This window comes from Balaenoptera ricei, chromosome X (genome assembly GCF_028023285.1).
Source record: "Balaenoptera ricei isolate mBalRic1 chromosome X, mBalRic1.hap2, whole genome shotgun sequence".
Taxonomy (NCBI): domain Eukaryota; kingdom Metazoa; phylum Chordata; class Mammalia; order Artiodactyla; family Balaenopteridae; genus Balaenoptera; species Balaenoptera ricei.
The window spans coordinates 66,352,915-66,370,489 of NC_082660.1; the positions used below are offsets into that span (position 1 = coordinate 66,352,915).

Sequence of the window (17,575 nt, forward strand, 5' to 3'; positions counted from 1 at the left end):
TATGAATTATATCACAATAAAATAAATGTGCAAAAGATGGAAGTATACTTTTTCATTAAAGATAAAGTGATATATAAGCAAATGGAAAAATACTTAGCATCACTTGTCAGTAAGGAAATGCCAATTAGAAATCACTGTGATATCAATAAATCTCTACTAGAATGGCTGAGTAAAAAACCCCAGCATTTCCAAGTGCTGCTAAAGATATAGAATAAGTGGAAGTCTTAAGCATTGTTTATGAAATGGAACAGGTACTTTGTAAAAAGCAGTTTGTCAGTTTTTTATAAAATTAAGCCTATATGCTATAGCCAAGCAGTTGCTCTCATAGTTATTTATCCAAGTTGAAATAATAACCTTTGTTCTCATATAGAACTATTCATTAATGTATACCTTCACAACATAGCAGCTTTTTTGTCAGCCCAAACTTGAAAGAAGTTGAACGGCCTCCAACAGGGTAGTGGATCAATAAAATGTGCTACATTCATTTAATGTAGTATTACTTCGCAGTAAAGCATAATGAATTATTAATACATTTAACAATATAGATGAATCTCAAATGGATTTTGTTAATGTAGTCAATAAAAGAATCCATACTGAAAATGCTGACATACAGATGATGTTTCAGCATACACAAAGTATAGTAACACAGAAGAAATTGATGTTTTCCTGAGGTTAAGTATGAAATGATGGGGAACAAAGAAGTGTTTTTTTTTTTTTGGTTACAGAAATGTTTTCTGATGCTTGGTGCTATTTAGATGAATCAATGCATTTTTAAAATAATAAACGTGGACACCAGAATATAAACATTTTACACAAACTTTAAAATACATTTTAAAAATTAAGGAAAGCCATTTTCTTCCTCCATACCACGCTGTCCTAATTTTTATTGTTTTGTAGTTTAAATCTTCTAACTTTATAATTCTTCTTTGATAACATCTCAATAGAGGGGCCAACAACTTATTCCTTTAATGTGCTGGATGGTAAATGTCTTAAACCTGTGGACCATATTGTCTCTCTCACAGTGCTGAACTCTACTGTCATGTACAAAGCATGTAAATTGATGAGTACGGATGTGTTCCAATAAAAATTTGTTTACAAAAACAGGCTGTAGTTTGATGTCAGTGTAGATGGGGGAGTAGAGAACATCAAAAATCTGTCCCATTACAGAAATAACAAGCTTCTAAATACTGTCAGAACAAATTTTGAACTACCATATGATCCAGCAAATCTACTCCTGGGTATATATCTGAAGAAAATGAAAATAAGAATTAGAAAAGATACATGCATCCCAATGTTCATAGCAGCATTGTTTACAATAGCCAAGATAAGGAGGCAACCTCAGTGTCTTATCAACAGATGAATGGATAAAGAAGATGTGGTATATATACAATGGAATACTACTCAGCCATGAAAGAGAATGAAATTTTGCCATATGCAGCAACCTGAATGGGCCTAGAGAATATTATATTTCGTGAAGTAAGTCAGAGAAAGACAAATACTATATGAATCACTTTGCTGTATACCTGAAACTAACAGAATATTGTAAATCAACTGTATTTCAATAAAAAAATAGATTCAGATGGTGTTTGAAAATTTGAAGAGATCTATATAAATAAAGGGACTGAACAAGTAACCAAAATATAAAACCTGTCAGTAAAGACCTCTGTCATATGCCTGCACTGGTACATTCTACCAAATATTGTGTTGATAGTAATCACTCAGATTCTTAAAAAAAAATGGAAAGGAGGGAATACTTAGTTATTCTGTATGTCCACATTACTCTGACACCAAAGCCAAGTAAAACCATCACAAGAAGAGAAAATTAATTACCAGTATGTCTTAGAATATAGATTCCAAATTTTTCCAAAAAACTCTACAAAAAAGAATCCAACATCATTTTATCAGAATTATACACCATAAATAGGTAGAATTATTGCCAGTAATACAAGGATAATACATCACATTAATGTAATGAGGGAAAGAAACCAAAGGATCATCTCAGTTGATACAGAGCAAGAATTTCATAAAAACCAACAAACCTTTCATGATTTCAGAAAAGAAAAAAAAAGTGAATTAGGAATAGGAAATTTCTGAACATGATAAATAGCATTTATGTAAAACACATAGCTAATATCAATGTCAAATGACTGAATGCTTTTCTCCTAAGATCATCAGCAAGACAAATGTACCTGATATCACCATTGCCGTTATATATTGTACTGGATATTGTAGCTCCAGCAACTAGGCTGGAAGAAGGAATGGAAAGCATAGTAATTGGAAAGTAAGAATTAAAACTCTTTTTATACTCCTATTATGTAGAAAATTCCAAGGAATTCACAGAAAGTTTCTAGAGATAATAAGATCAGCAAAATTAAACCATCAGCACTCAAAATTATTTGTATTTCTGTAGCTAATTACAATCTGAAAAGGAAATTTAAAAATTATTTTAAAAATCCATGTACCATAGTATTCAATAGAATAAAATGCCTAGGAATAAATTTAGCCTGGAGTTGAAGTATTTGTTCAGTGAAAACTGCAAAACTTTGCTGGAATAAATTAAGGAACATGTAAATAGATGGAAAGACATCCTGTGTAAATGTATTGTAATACAATATTCTTAAGATGTCGTACAACCCATAGTGATCAACAGATTCAGTGCAATTCCTTTCAAAATATGCATAGCCTTTTATGCAGAAATGGAAAAGCTGGTCCTCAAATTCATATGTAATTGCTAAGGTTTGTGAGTAACCAAATCGGTCTTGAAAAAGAGCGAAGTCAGAAGACTTGAATTCTGATTTCAAAACTTACTGCATAGCTGCATTAATCAAAAATGATACAGTCCTGGCATAAGTATGTACATATTGACCAATGAAATAGAATCAAGTTTCTAGAAATAAACCCATATACATATACCCAGTTGCTTATTGATAGGTTTCCAAGATCATTTAGAGGAATGAGTAGTCCCTTCAACAAATGGTGCTTGATAGCTGGATTTCCACACGCAGAGGAATGAAGCTGAACCCCTACCAACAAATGGAGCTTGGACAAATGGACTCAGCAATGAAGATGTACCATATACAAAATTAACTCAATGTGCATCAACATCCCAAATGTAAGAGCTAAATCTCTGTAACTTTTAGTAGAAAACATAGGAATAAACCTTCATGACCTTGGATTTGGCAATAGAATATTAGATGTGATATCTAAAGTCTAAGTAAATAAATAAATAATAAATATATTAGATGCTATCAAAAATCAACACTTTTGTGCATGATAGGACATTACCAAAGAGGAAAAAGGCAACATGCAGAAGATGAGAAAATACAAAGCATATGCCCAATACAGGTTGAGTATCAAGGATGTGTTATGTATTAAAAACGAAAAAACAAAACTTTTACATCTCAACAAGTAGACAACCCAATTAAAGAATGGGCAAAAACTTGAAAAGACATTTCTTCAAAGAAAATGTATAAATGGACAAAAAGCACATGAAAGATGCTTCATATTATTTGACATAAGTGAGGTAAAAGCAGAGCCATGAGATAATTTCATATCCACTAATGTGTTTGTAATTTTAAAAGCATGAAAAAGAAAAGTGTTGGCACGAATATACATAAATTGAATCTTGTCCACATAGCTGGTATTTAAAATGGTTCAGCTGCTGTGGAATACAGTGCAAATGTCCACAGAGACAATGAAATTTTGGTATATGCCTGCAGTGGAGTATTATTAAGCCACAGAAGTCATGAGGTACTGACAACATGCTAAATTTGGATGAACCTACAAAGCATTATGCTAAGTGAGTGAAACCAGACACAAAAAGTCACATGTTATATGATTTTATACATATAGACATTACTTTGAGAAAGAATTTTGATTATTTGCTGCCAGGAACTAGGAAGAGAGGGAATGTGGAGAAACTGCTTAATGACTATAGGACTTTACTTTGTAGTGATGAAAATGTTTCCTACTAAATCATGTGAATGTGCTAAATGCCACTAATGTGTTCACTTTAAATTGTTATTTTTAAGTTATGTGAACGTCACCTCAGGAAATTATATTTTTAAAAATCTGCCAATAAAGAAGCCCAGTACTAAGTGGTTTCACTGGTGAATTCTTCCAGATGTTAAGGAAGAATTAATACCGCTCTTTTCAGCCTCTCTCCAAAAATACAATTGAGGGAACATTTTAAAATTCATTTTATGAGATAACATTTCCATGATACCAGTGTCAGACAAACACAAAGACAAAACCTATGGGTCAGTATACCTTATGAATATAAATGCCAAAAACCTTAAAGTACTAGTTAAAAATTGTGACAACATGCTAAAAGGGATTATACACCATGAGCAAAATGGGATTTTTTTCCAGAATTGCAAAGATGATTCACCATACACAAATCAATGTTACATACCATATTAATAGTAGAAAGGAAAAAAATAACATGTGATAATTCATTTCAAAGAAAGCATTAGACAAAATACATACCCGTTCATGATATACGAAGCTCTACAAACTAGGAATAGAATGGAATTTCCTCAACATGATGAAAGGCATTTATGAAAACCATGTAACATAGTTAAAGGGGAAAGATGGCTGTCTCCTTATGACCAGAAATAAAACTAGGATGCCTCTTGTATTCAACTTTGCACTAGAAGTTTCAGCCAGAACAATTAGCCAAGAAAAAGAATAAAATATATCGAAATTGGAAATGAAGATGTAAAATTGTCTCTATTCTCATGATATTGTCATACATACAGAAAATCCTAAAGAATACATGCAAAAAACTATTAGATCTTATAAGAAATTCAGCAGTGTTTCAAGAGTATACAGAAAAATCGGTTATATTTTTGTGTACTAACAATGGACAATACATAAAGGCAAATAAGCAATTCCATTTACAATATCATAAATAATAAAATATGTAGGGTACATTTATTCAAATAGATGTGAGACTTGTAAATTGAAATCTACACAACATTGCTGAAAGAAATTAAACAAATGGAAAGACATCCTGTGTTCATTTATTGGAAAACATATTTAACATGCCATCAGCCCATAAAGCAATATACAGATTTAATGTGATCCTTATCAAAATCTCAACTGCCTTTTTTTACAGAAACGGAAAAGCTGTACCTAAAATAAGTATGAAATTGCAAATAACCTGAATAGCCTAAACAATCTTGAAAACTATAAATTTGGATGATTTACACTTTTTTCAAACTATAACAAAGCAATAGTAATCTTGAACAGTATGATATTTGTGTAAGGATAGACATATAGGCCAATGTCATAGAAATGAGAGTTCAGAAATACAACTTATGGCTAATTGATTTTCCAAAAGGTTGCCAAGACCATTCAATTATGAAAGAGTAGTGTTAGCAGATGGTCCTTTGACAACTGGAGATCAACATATAAAAGAATGTAATTGGACTTTTAACTCATAACCTTTACAGAAATTAACTCAAAATCTATCAAAAGCTAAATATACAAGCTAATACTGTAAAAATCCATAATTGAAAATGTATAGTAAAATTTTCTTGATCTTTAATTTGGCGATCAATTCTTAGATATGACACTGAAAGTAAAATCATCAAAAGAAATAATAAATTACAGTATACCTCGTTGCAGTTGGTTTTATTGCACTTTGGGTACATTGTGTTTCTTACAAATTTAAAGTTTGTAGCAACCCAGCATTGAGCAAGTGTATTGATACCATTTTTCCAACAGCATTTCCTCACTTTATATCTCTGTGTCATATTTTGGTAATTCTTGCAATATTTCAAAAATTTTCATTATTATATTTGTTGTGGTGATCTGTGATCAATGATCTTTGATGTTACTATTGTAATTGTTTTAGAAAATCACATACCACATCCATATAAGACAGTGAGCTTAATCAATGTTGTATGTGTTCTGAATGCTCCACTGACATGCCATTTTCCTGTTTCTTTCCCTCTCCTCAGGCCTGTCTATTCCCTGAGAAACAACAACAATGAAGTTAGGCCAGTGGATATCCCTACAGTGGCCTCTAAGTGTTCAAGTGAAAGGAAGACTCGCACATCTCTCACTTTAAATCAAAAGCTAGAAATGATTAAACTTAGTGGGGAAGGCATGTTGAATGCCTACACAGGCCAAAAACTAGGCCTTTTGTGCCAGTTAGCCAAATTGTGAATACAAAGGAAAAATTCTTGAAGGAAATGAAAAGCGCTTCTCCAGTGAACACATAAATGATAAGCAAAACAGCTTTATTGCTGATACTGAGACAGTTTTAGCAGTCTGGATAGACGAACAGACCAGCCTCAACATTCCCTTAAGCCAAAGCCTAATCCAGGGCAAGGCCCTAGCTCTCTTCAATTCTATGAAGGTTGACAGAGATGAGGAAGCTGCAGAAGAAAAGTTTGAAGCTAGCAGAGGTTCGTTCATGAAGTTTAAGGAAAGAAGCCATCTCCATAACATAAAAATGCAAGGTGAAGGAATAAGTGCTGATGTAGAAGCTGCAGCAAATTATTCAGAAGATCTAACTAAGATAATTAATGAAGGTGGCCACACTAAACAACAGATCTTCAATGTAGACAAAACAGCCTTCTATTGGAAGAAGTGCATCTAGGACATTCATAGCTACAGAGGAGAAGTCAATTCCTGGCTTCAGAGGACAGGCTGACTCTCTTGTCAGGCTAATGCAACTGGTAACTTTGAGTTCAAGCCAGTTGTCATTTACCATTCTGAAAATCCTAGGGTTCTTAATAATTATGCTAAATCTACTCTGCCTGTGCTCCGCAAATGGAACAACAAAGCCTGGATGAGAGCACAGCTGCTTACAACATGGTTTACTGAATATTTTCAGCCTACTGTTGATACCCACTGCTCAGCAAAAAGAGATTCCTTTCAAAATATTGCTGCTCATTGACAATGCATCTGGTCACTCAAGAGCCCTGGTGGAGATGTACAATGAGATTAATGTTGTTTTTATGCCTGCTAACACATCATCCATTCTGCATCCTGTCGGTTAAGGAGCAATGTCGACTTTCAATTTTTATTATTTAACAAGTACATTTTGTAAGACAATACCTGCCATAGATAGTGTTTTCTTTGATGTTTTGGGCAAAGTAAATTGAAAACCTTCTGGAATGGATTCACCATTCCAGATGTCATTAAGAACATTCGTGATTCATGGGAAGAGGTCAGAGTATCAACATTAACAGGAGTTTGGAGGACATTGATTCCAGCCCTCATGGATGACTTTGAGAGGTTCAAGACGTCAGTGGAGGAGGTAACTCCAAATGTGGTGGAAATTGGAAAAGAACCAAAAACTAGGAGTGGAGCCCGAAGATGTGACTGAATTGCTGCAATCTCATAATAAAACTTTAATGGGTGAAGAGATGCTTCTTATGGATGAACTAAGAAAGTGATTTCTTGAGATGGAGTCTACACCCATTAAAGATGCTTTTGAATATTGTCCAAATGACAAGAAAGGATTTAGACTATTACACAAACTTGGTTGATAAAGTAGTGGAAGGGTTTGAGAGGACTGACTCCAATTTTAAAGTTCCACTGTGGGTAAAATGCTACCAAACAGCATTGCATGTTACAGCGAAGTTGTTCGTAAAAGGAAGAGACAATTGACGTGGCAGACTTCACTGCTGTCTTATTTTAAGAAATTGCCATAGGCACTCCAACCTTTAGCAACCACCACCCTCATCAGTCAGCAGCCATCAACATCAAGGCAATATCCTCCACAAGCAGAAAGGTAACTACTCACTGAAGGCTCAGGTGACAGTATTTTTTAGTTAAGGTATGTACATTATTTTTTAGGCATAATGCCACTGCATACTTAATAGACTACAATGTAGTATAAATATAACTTATTTTTACTGGGAAATCTAAAAATTCATTTAACTCAACTCACTTTACTGTGATATTTGCTGGAACAATACACTCACTATCTCAGAGGTATGCCCGTAGTTGGACTTTATCCAACTTACAAACGTGCACCATAGCACACTCTGAGGGAAGTGAAAAGACAGCTCATAGAATGGGAGAAAATACTTGGAAATTATGTATTTGAGAACTTACTAGCATGAAGAATATATAAAGAATACTTCCAAGTAAAAAACAGAAGAAAAGTACAATTTAGAAATGCACCAAGGACATAAATATTTCTCAAAAGTTAATATACCAGGAGCCATAAGTACATGAAAAGAATTTTAATATTTTTACTTGAGAAATTCAATTCAAAATAACCATGAGATATCACTTCACATTTTGGGTATAAAATGAAAAATGGAAAATAATAAATGTTGCTAAGGATGTGGAGAAGTTGGGATTTTTGTTCTTTGTTATGGGGGGATGTCAAACAGTGAGGCTACTGTGCAAAACAGTATGGTGGTTCCTCAAAAATTTATAGAATCTCTGTGACCCACCAATTCCACACAAAGGTATATTCCTCAGTTAAAGGAATATTAATGTTCAAGTAGAAATTTTGTATGGAAATATGTATAGCCACACTATTTGCCATAGTCAAAGGGTATGTAAATGGAATAAGACCCTTATGTGTCTGGTTTCTTTTACTTAGCACAATGATTAAGAGGAACATACATGTCATACTGTGTATCCATAATTCATTCCTGTTTATAGATGAATAATATTGCAGTATATGGACATACTACATTCTTTATACATCCATCACCTCATGGTGATTGGCACAGAAAACATTTGAAGAAATAATAATAATGTTTGGTGAAAGACATAAATGTGCAGATTCAGTAAGCATTGTGACCTTGAAGAGAATAAACCCAAATGCATACTGATACACAGTGTAATCAAACTGATGAAAGCCAATGATGAAGAAAAAATTTTGAAAGTTCCTACCAAAAATCAGTTTATTATTTATAGGGTGATGGTAATTTGAATAAATAACTGTATTTCTTACGAGATACTACAGAGTCCAGAAAATAGAACATCTTTAAAGTGCTGAAGGTAAAATGAACCCAGAAGTCTATCACTAGGAAAAATACCCTTTTAAATGAATTCAAGATTATTCTTAAATGAAGGAAAACCTAGATAATTTTTTATCACAAAAATGCTCTAAAAGAAATGATAATGGTTTTCTTCAGGTAGTGACACCAGAGAGAAACTTGGTACTTCAAAGGGATAAAGTTTGAGCAAGTAATGGTAAATATCTGGGCATATACGATAACTGTTTTTCTCCTAAACCCTTTAAAAAGTACATGACTCTTGGAAACAAGATTATAACATTGCCTGAGAGGAATTTCAATATATTTAGATATTAAATTATGGTAACAACATAAAGTAGGTGTTGGGAGGTAATTTTAGCACAGGGCAGGTTTTTTGTTTTTCTTTTCTTTTTAGGTATTTTTAATTTATTTTATTTTTATTTATTTTTGGCTGTGTTGGGTCTTCGTTGCTGCATGTGGGCTTTCTCTAGTTGCGACGAGTGGGGGCTACTCTTTGTTGTGGTGCGCGGGCTTCTCGTTGCAGTGGCTTCTCTTGTTGCAGGGCACAGGCTCTAGGCGCGTGGGCTTCAGTAATTGCAGCACGTGGGCTCAGTTGTGGCACACGGGCTCAGTATTGGTGGTTCGCAGGCTCTAGAGTGCAGGCTCAGTAGTTGTGGTGCACGGGCTTAGTAGCTCCGCGGCATGTGGGATCTTCCTGGACCAGGGCTCGAACCTGTGTCCCCTGCATTGGCAGGCGGATTCTTAACTGCTGTGCCACCAGGGAATCCCACAGGGCTGGTTTTTAAATTTATTGTTTTGCACTATCCAAATAATAATGTTTCATTCTGTGACAGAGGTTGGCATGACACTTTGCAATCTCGTAAAACATTTAGAATATCCATTTTGAGAAAAAGGCCCAACAAGCCTTGTTTGTCAGATGAAATTAGTATTTTTTAATAATACAGAAACATTAGCCCCAGGGTAATCTCATTTTTACTTTGAAATGTTGCAGCTTTCCCTCTCTGGTAATCTTTATCTCCTGCTCCACAACCTGAAGCAAAGCTTCAGTGAAAGCTGACTCCATGGGGGTGCTTAATTCATTAAGGTTCCTCTGCCTATTCCTTGAATGCAGTCAAGTCAGCATCATCTCACTGGCCAGGGTTTGTTTTAGATTATAGAATTGCCCTAGAGTTACAACTTGCAGGCAAAGGCAGAGCCTCTGCAATCACTAATACATCCTGTGGTACCTGGATTAATCCTTTGGGCCTATTGGAAAAATTTATATACAGAGAATCCAAAATATTCAGGTTTCCTAAATTTGGGATACCTCATCTCTGATGCAAACCCATTACATGTGCAGAATCCACCTAGACCATTTTTCATTGCCCCCTTGGAATAAGATGGAAAGCTTGAAGAACCAATGTGAACTCATGAAATCAATGTGAAGATGCTCATGCTGCTTACCATGTCATGAGTTATAAAATCTTCTGTCATTGAGGCATGATTTTCAGGTAGTGACACCAGAGAGAAACTTGGTACTTCAAAGGGATAAAGTTTGAGCTATTTATTCTTGTCTTCTGCCAGAATTCATAAAACTAACAGGCTTACTTTTAGCTTGTATGTATGACAAAATCACAGGACTATAGTTCATGACAAAGCAGATGGTAATGGGACCTATATGGTCCTAAGATTTATAGATTTTATTTAAAGTAGTAATATTTTAATGTTTAGTAGATGGGAAAATATCACCCATGTACATTTTAATCCTTAGGGAAACCTCTGAAATATATGTAAACCTACTAAAAATTATTAAATAAATTAAAATGGAATACTATAAAATATTCAAATCAAAAGGAATAGAGGAAAGAAGGAAAAGTAGAATTTTAAAAAGAAAGGAGAGACATAATAAAAAGATAGATGTAAATGCATACAAATAAATATCTTAATTTTATATGGCCTAGGACTTTGGGCTCAAGATCAGGGAAATAGATGCACTTTCATATTTGCCAAAAAACCTGGATATTATATATCAAAGAAATACAAGAAGAATGAAAAGGGATGGAGATCAGCAAGAGACACTGGCACCCAAGAAAAGACATTACATTGAGCTTTTTTCTTTTGCCTAATATATCGCAGGTTAAGTGCTGAAGTATCTGGCAAATAGAAAGACCTGTGAGCACAGACCAAAAATCAAAACAGAACAAATCCCTAGGAAAAGGATTCTCTAGCCAGTAGCAACCCATCAAATAAGACAACTTTTAGAAAGTATTGCCCTAGTACTTCCAAACCTAAGGGTAAAAATCACTGCTCCATCCACACCTCCATCAGCAAAGGCTGAGTGGCATCATAGCCTTCTCTCTTGCCAATCTACAATGAGACTCTCATCCACCCTCAACCAGTGTCAGGGTAGTATGAGAGAAAGCCTGTTGGACAGCAAAGCCTTTACTGCACAGTGGCAACACTAATCCCCATAGCATAAATAGAGGCCTTGTGGGCATCTTGGATTCATATCCACATCCAGCAGTAACAAAGAGCACTTCCCTCTCTACATGGGGCTTGTCAGATGAGGCCATGTGGTAAGCTAGTACTTTAACCACTCTCCAGCCCTATTGAGTGCTGTCCCAACCACCCATTCTGATATCTGTGGAGGACATGTGGTGAGGAGCATTGATATAATATGCTGTTCCCTCACACCTACATATGATCAGCGGTAATGAGCTTCCTCTCCCTCCTGGAGTTTAAAGAATGTCAAGGGGAGAACCTGTACATTCACTGTTAGATGGCAGAATCTCCATCCCTCACCAGAGCTGACTCATAGGAGGTCTGTAAAAAGAAGATTCAAATGAATTCCAGAATCATATGCCCAAAATGTCTAGTGTAAAAAAAGTCATAATCATGGGCCAGGAAATTTTCAACTTTAATGAGAAAAGACAATAAATAGCTGCCAACATAGAGATGACACAGATGTTGGAATTACCTATTGAAGACTATAAAGCAGCCCCCACAGGAATGTTTTAACAAGCAATTAAAAACACATTTGAAATAGAATATCAGAAAATCTCAGTAAGGAAAGAAGATATGAAGGACCAAGTGTTTAATTTCAGAACTGAAAAACATAAATGAAGTAACTAAATGGATGGTTTTAACAGCACAATGGAAATGACAGAGAAAAGACCCAGTGAACTTAAAGATAGAACAATTAAAATTATTCACAGAGAGCAAATAGGCTAAACATTTTTTTAAGCCTCAAGGGTCTTTGGGACAATAACAGAAGTTCCACGATTCCTGTCACTGGGGTCCCAGAAGAAGGTAAGAAAGAAGGTAAGTCCAAAATGTGTTTGACAATGACTGAAGACTCCTCCAATTTTTGAAAACACATAGATTCACAAAGCTTAATGAACCCCAAGTAGTAGAAACCCAAAGAAATCCATTCTGAGGCACACAATAGTCAAACCATTAAAAACAAAAGATACTCATGAAAGCAGCCAGAGGGGGCCAAAAACAAACAAACAAAAACTATTGTAGAAAAAGCCACAAATGATAGTAGACTTGTCCTCAGAAAATGTGGAGGCCAGAAAGAGGTGACTTTACATTTTTCAAGTCATGAAGGAAGGAACTGTCACCTAGATTTTTATAGTGGGCAAAGTTATCCTTTAGGAATGAAGAAGAAATAAACACATTTTCAAACAAATTAAACACAGGATAAATTGATGCTTCCAGACCTATTCTATAAGAATGGTTAAAGAACATTCTCCAAACAAGTGAAATGATAAATATTGGAACACCAGGAAGGACAAAAGAACAGTAGAAGGTGAAGACTGTTTAACACTGTGTAGCATGGTTCTCAAAGCATGTGGTGAAAATATTTAAAACTATTATAAATAGAGGGAAAAGAGACAAAAGTTCTCTACACTTATTACCAAGAGCAACTAAAAATCTCTAAGAAGAGATATACTCAAAAACACTAGATAAATCAATATGATATCCTAAAACGCACTCAAGTAAAAAATAGTAAGGAAAGATAAACATAAATGAAAAACAGATGGAGCAAGCAAACAGCAATATAAATCGTGGAGTTAACCCTACCATGTCAAAAGTTATAATAAATGTAAATGTCTAATTATGGAACAATTATAATGTATATAATATACAATAATATATATAATATAAATTATAATATGGGTACAATTATAAGACAGAATGGCATAGAGGATAAATTTACGTGGCCAGTTATACATGCTATATATCAGTAAATCACTCAAAATATGGTGATATGTATAGCTTGGAAGTAGAAAGATGGAAAAAGCTAACCATGCAAATATGAACCTGAAGAAATTAGGAGTTCCTGTAAATTTCACCACAAAAAATCACAAGGGCCAGGAAGAGACAAAACATGATAAAAGAGTCAACTAAGAATGTATAACAATCCTAAATTTTATGCATCAAACAACAGAGGTTGAAAATACAAAAAGTGGTAATGGATACAAAAATAATAAATGGAGTTGGCAAACACTCGTCTCAGTAGTGGATAGAATTAGACAGAAAATTAGTAAAGGTAGAGAACTGATCAAAACTATGAATTACCCAGACTTAATTGACAGAAGTAACAGGCCATCCATATAATACCAAAGTAAATGTTCTCTTCAAATGAACATTTGAAATAAACAAATGTAGAAATGATACCATATTTTGTGCCACAAAACAAATCTCAATATGTTTAAAAGCATTTCAACCATACAGAGTGTTTTCTGACCACAATAGTATTAAAGTAGAAATGCATAAGTGAAAGGTAACAGGAAATTTTATGAACACTTGGAAACTAGAAAACATACTTTTAAATAACCCACTGATGAAAGAAAATGTCTTTCAAGAAATACAAATACCTAAAAATGAATGACAAAAAAATATTAAATATGTAAGATACAGCTCAATCAGTGCTGTGAGAAACATCATTGAATACACACATCAGAAAACACAGAAAACTCAAAATCAGTAAACAAACACCTTAAGAAACTAGGAAAAGAATGGCAAATTAAATACAAAACAAGAAGGAAGAGAATGAAAAAAGATAAGACCAGAAACTGATGAAACTGAATGCACAAAACAATAGAGAAAATGAAACATAAGCTGTTTCATTGAAAGGCTTGTTGAAATTAAGAAACCTCTACCAAGACTGGGAAAAAAGTGAAGCCACAAATAGTTCAATAACACAAGAGAAACAAGATATAACAATAAACTATGAAGACCTTAAAGAAATGAGAAAATATGAATAACTTGCCATGCTTGAGTTAGACACATTAAATGAAATGGACCAATACCTCAAAGAACACAAATTACTGTTACTCACTAAAAGAAGTAAAATGAATAGTCCAATAACAACTTATTTACATTTATAATTTTAAAACTCCTGGAATAAAGATCTCCAGGCCCACTTTGTTTTACTGCAAAAACGAACTAAATATTTTCAGATTTATCACCAATTTGCATGTGATCTCTTTCAGAAAATAAAAAAGAAAAGCACTTCTTAACTCATTCTATAAGACTAGTGTTGCCTTTATATCAAAGGCAAAGGAACTTAAATAAAATACATAAATAAACTACAGACTAATATCAGTTTAATATAGATGTACAATTCCTTAACAAATAGACAATTTGAATAAGCCCTTACATATTACAGAAATTAAATCGATAAATAGCAACCTTCAATAAGGGAAAGCATAAGGCCTAGATGGATTCACTGGGGAATTCTATCATCTATTTATGGAAGAAACTATATCAATACTCTGCAAAGTCTTCCAGAAGATAGAAGCAGTAGGAATATTTCCTAACTCATACAGTGGTACCACAATTACCATATATCAAAATCAAGGACATTAAAAGAATACTACAAACCTGTATTTCATGAACACAGATATAAATATCCTTAACAAAATATTATATCAAATCCAAATATGTAGTAAAATTTTTAAGCCGTGAACTTATGGAATTTATCCCATGGATGCAACATGGTTTCAACATTCAAAAATCAGTTTCTGTAATCCATCACATCAACAGGCTAAAAAAAAGAAAAATCATATGGTCATATAAATAGATGCAGTAAAAATCATTTGACAAAATCCAAAACCCATACATGATTTGTAAAACAATAAAGAAGAGTAACATCCTTAACCTGATAAAACCTTACTCAAAAAACGTACATATAATATCATTTTTTAAAATTGTATTTTAAAAATGTTTTATTGAAATATAGTTGATTTACAATGTGTTAGTTTCAGTTGTACAGCAAAGTGATTCAGATATATATATATATATATATATATATATTCTTTTTAAGATTATTTTCCATTATAGGTTATTACAAGATATTGACTATAGTTCCCTGTGCTATACAGTAGGTCCTTGTTGGTTATCTATTTTATATAGAGTATGTGTATATTTTAATCCCAAAACCCTAATTTATTCCTCCCTCCCTCTTTCCCCTTTGGTAGCCATGAGGTTCTGTTCTGTGAGTCTATTTCTGTTTTGCAAATAAGTTCATTTGTATCATTTTTTAGATTCCACAAATAAGTGATATCATATATTTGTCTTCCTCTGTCTGATTTACTTCACTTAGTATGATAATTTCTAGGTCCATCCATGTTGCTGCAAATTGCATTATTTCATTCTTTTTTCTAGCTGAGTACTATTCCATGGTATATATGTACCACATTTTCTTTATCAATTCATCTGTCCATGGAACCTTAGGTTGCTTCCATGCCTTGGCTACCAGAAATAGTGCTGCAAGAACATTGGGGAACATGTATCTTTTCGAATTAAGAGTTTTCTCTGAATATATGCCAAGGAGTGGGATCACTGGATCATATGCTAACTCTTTTTAGTATTATAAGGAATCTCCATACTGTTCTCCATAGTGGCTGCACCAATTTACATTCCCACCAACAGTGTACTAGGGTTCCCTTTTCTCCACATCCTTGCCAACATTTGTTATTCATAGACTTTTTGATGATAGCCATTCTGAAAGGTGTGAGGTGATGTCTAATTCTGGTCTTGATTTGCATTTCCCTGATGATTAGTGATGTTGAGCATCCTTTCATGTGCCTGTTGGTGACCTGCATTTCCTCTTTGGAAAAATGTCTATTTGGTTCTTCTGCCCATTTTTAAATTAGGTTGTTTGTTGTTTTTCTGTTGAGTTGTATGAGCTGTTTATATATGCTGGATATTAATCTCTTATCCGTCATATCATTTGCAAATATTTTCTCCCATTCTCTAGGCTGTCTGTTCATTTTGTTGATAGTTTCCTTTGCTGTGCAGAAGCTTTTTAGTTTAATTAGGTCCCATTTGTTTATTTTTGCTTTTATTTCCTTTGCTTTGGGAGAGAGACCCCAAAAGATATTTCTACTATTGATTTATCTCAAAAAGTGTTCTGCCTGTATTTTCCTTTAGGAGTTTTGTGGTTTCTGGTCTTATATTTACGTCTTTAGTCCATTTTGATATTATTTTTGTGTGTGGTGTTCGAGGATGTTCTAATTTTATTCTTTTACATGTAGGTATCTAGTGTTCCCAGCACCACTTATTGAAGAGACTGTCTTTTCTCCATTGTATATTCTTGCCTCCTTTGTCATAGATTAATTGACCATAAGTGCATAGGTTTATTTCCGTTTTTTTTAATTGAAAAACACTTGATTTATAATGTCATGTTAGTTTCAGGTGTACAGCACAGTGATTCAGTTTTACATACATACATACATACATACATACATACATGTATGTTTGTATAACTGAATATATATATATTCTTTTTCAGATTCTTTTTCCTTATAGGTTATTACAAAATATTGAATATAGTTCCCTGTGCTATACAGTAGGTCCTTGTTTATCTGTTTTATATATAGTAGTGTATATATGTTAATCCCAATCTCCTAATTATCCATTCACTCCCCTTCCCTTTGGTAACCATCAGTTTGTTTTGTAAATAGGTTCATTTGTACCACTTTTTTAGATTCCGCATATAAGCGTATCACTTGATATTTGTCTTTCTCTGACTTACTTCACTCAGTATGTCAATCTCTAGGTTCATCTAAGTCATAGCAAATGGCATTATTTCATTCTTTTTTATGGCTGAGTAATATTCCATTGTATATATGTTCCTCATCTTATATATCCATTCCTCTGTCAATGGACATTTACATTGCTTCCATTTCTTGGCTGATGTAAATAGTGCTGATATGAACATTGGGGTGCATGTACCTTTTCAGATTATGGTTTTCTCTGAATATATGCCCAGGAGTGGAACTGGTGGATCGTACAGTAGCTCTATTTTTAGTTTTTTAAGGAACCTCCATACTGTTCTCCATAGTGGCTGTACCAATTTACATTTCTACCAACAGTGTAGGAGGGTTCACTTTTCTCCACACCCTCTCCAGCATTTATTGTTTGTAGATTTTTTGATGATGGCCATTCTGACCAGTGTGAGGTGATACCTCATTGTTGTTTTGATTGCTTTTCTCTGATAATTAGCGATGCTGAGCATTTTTTCTTGTTCCTGTTGGCCATCTCTATGTCCTCTTTGGAGATATGTCTATTTAGATCTTCTGCCCATTTTTTAGTTTGGTTGTTTG

The 17,575-nt window shown here is 33.9% G+C and overlaps 1 pseudogene; it reads left to right on the forward strand.

Moving 5' to 3' along the window:
- Positions 1-17,575, forward strand: part of LOC132357017 (dnaJ homolog subfamily B member 6-like) — a 121,196-nt pseudogene that overhangs the window by 67,090 nt on the left and 36,531 nt on the right.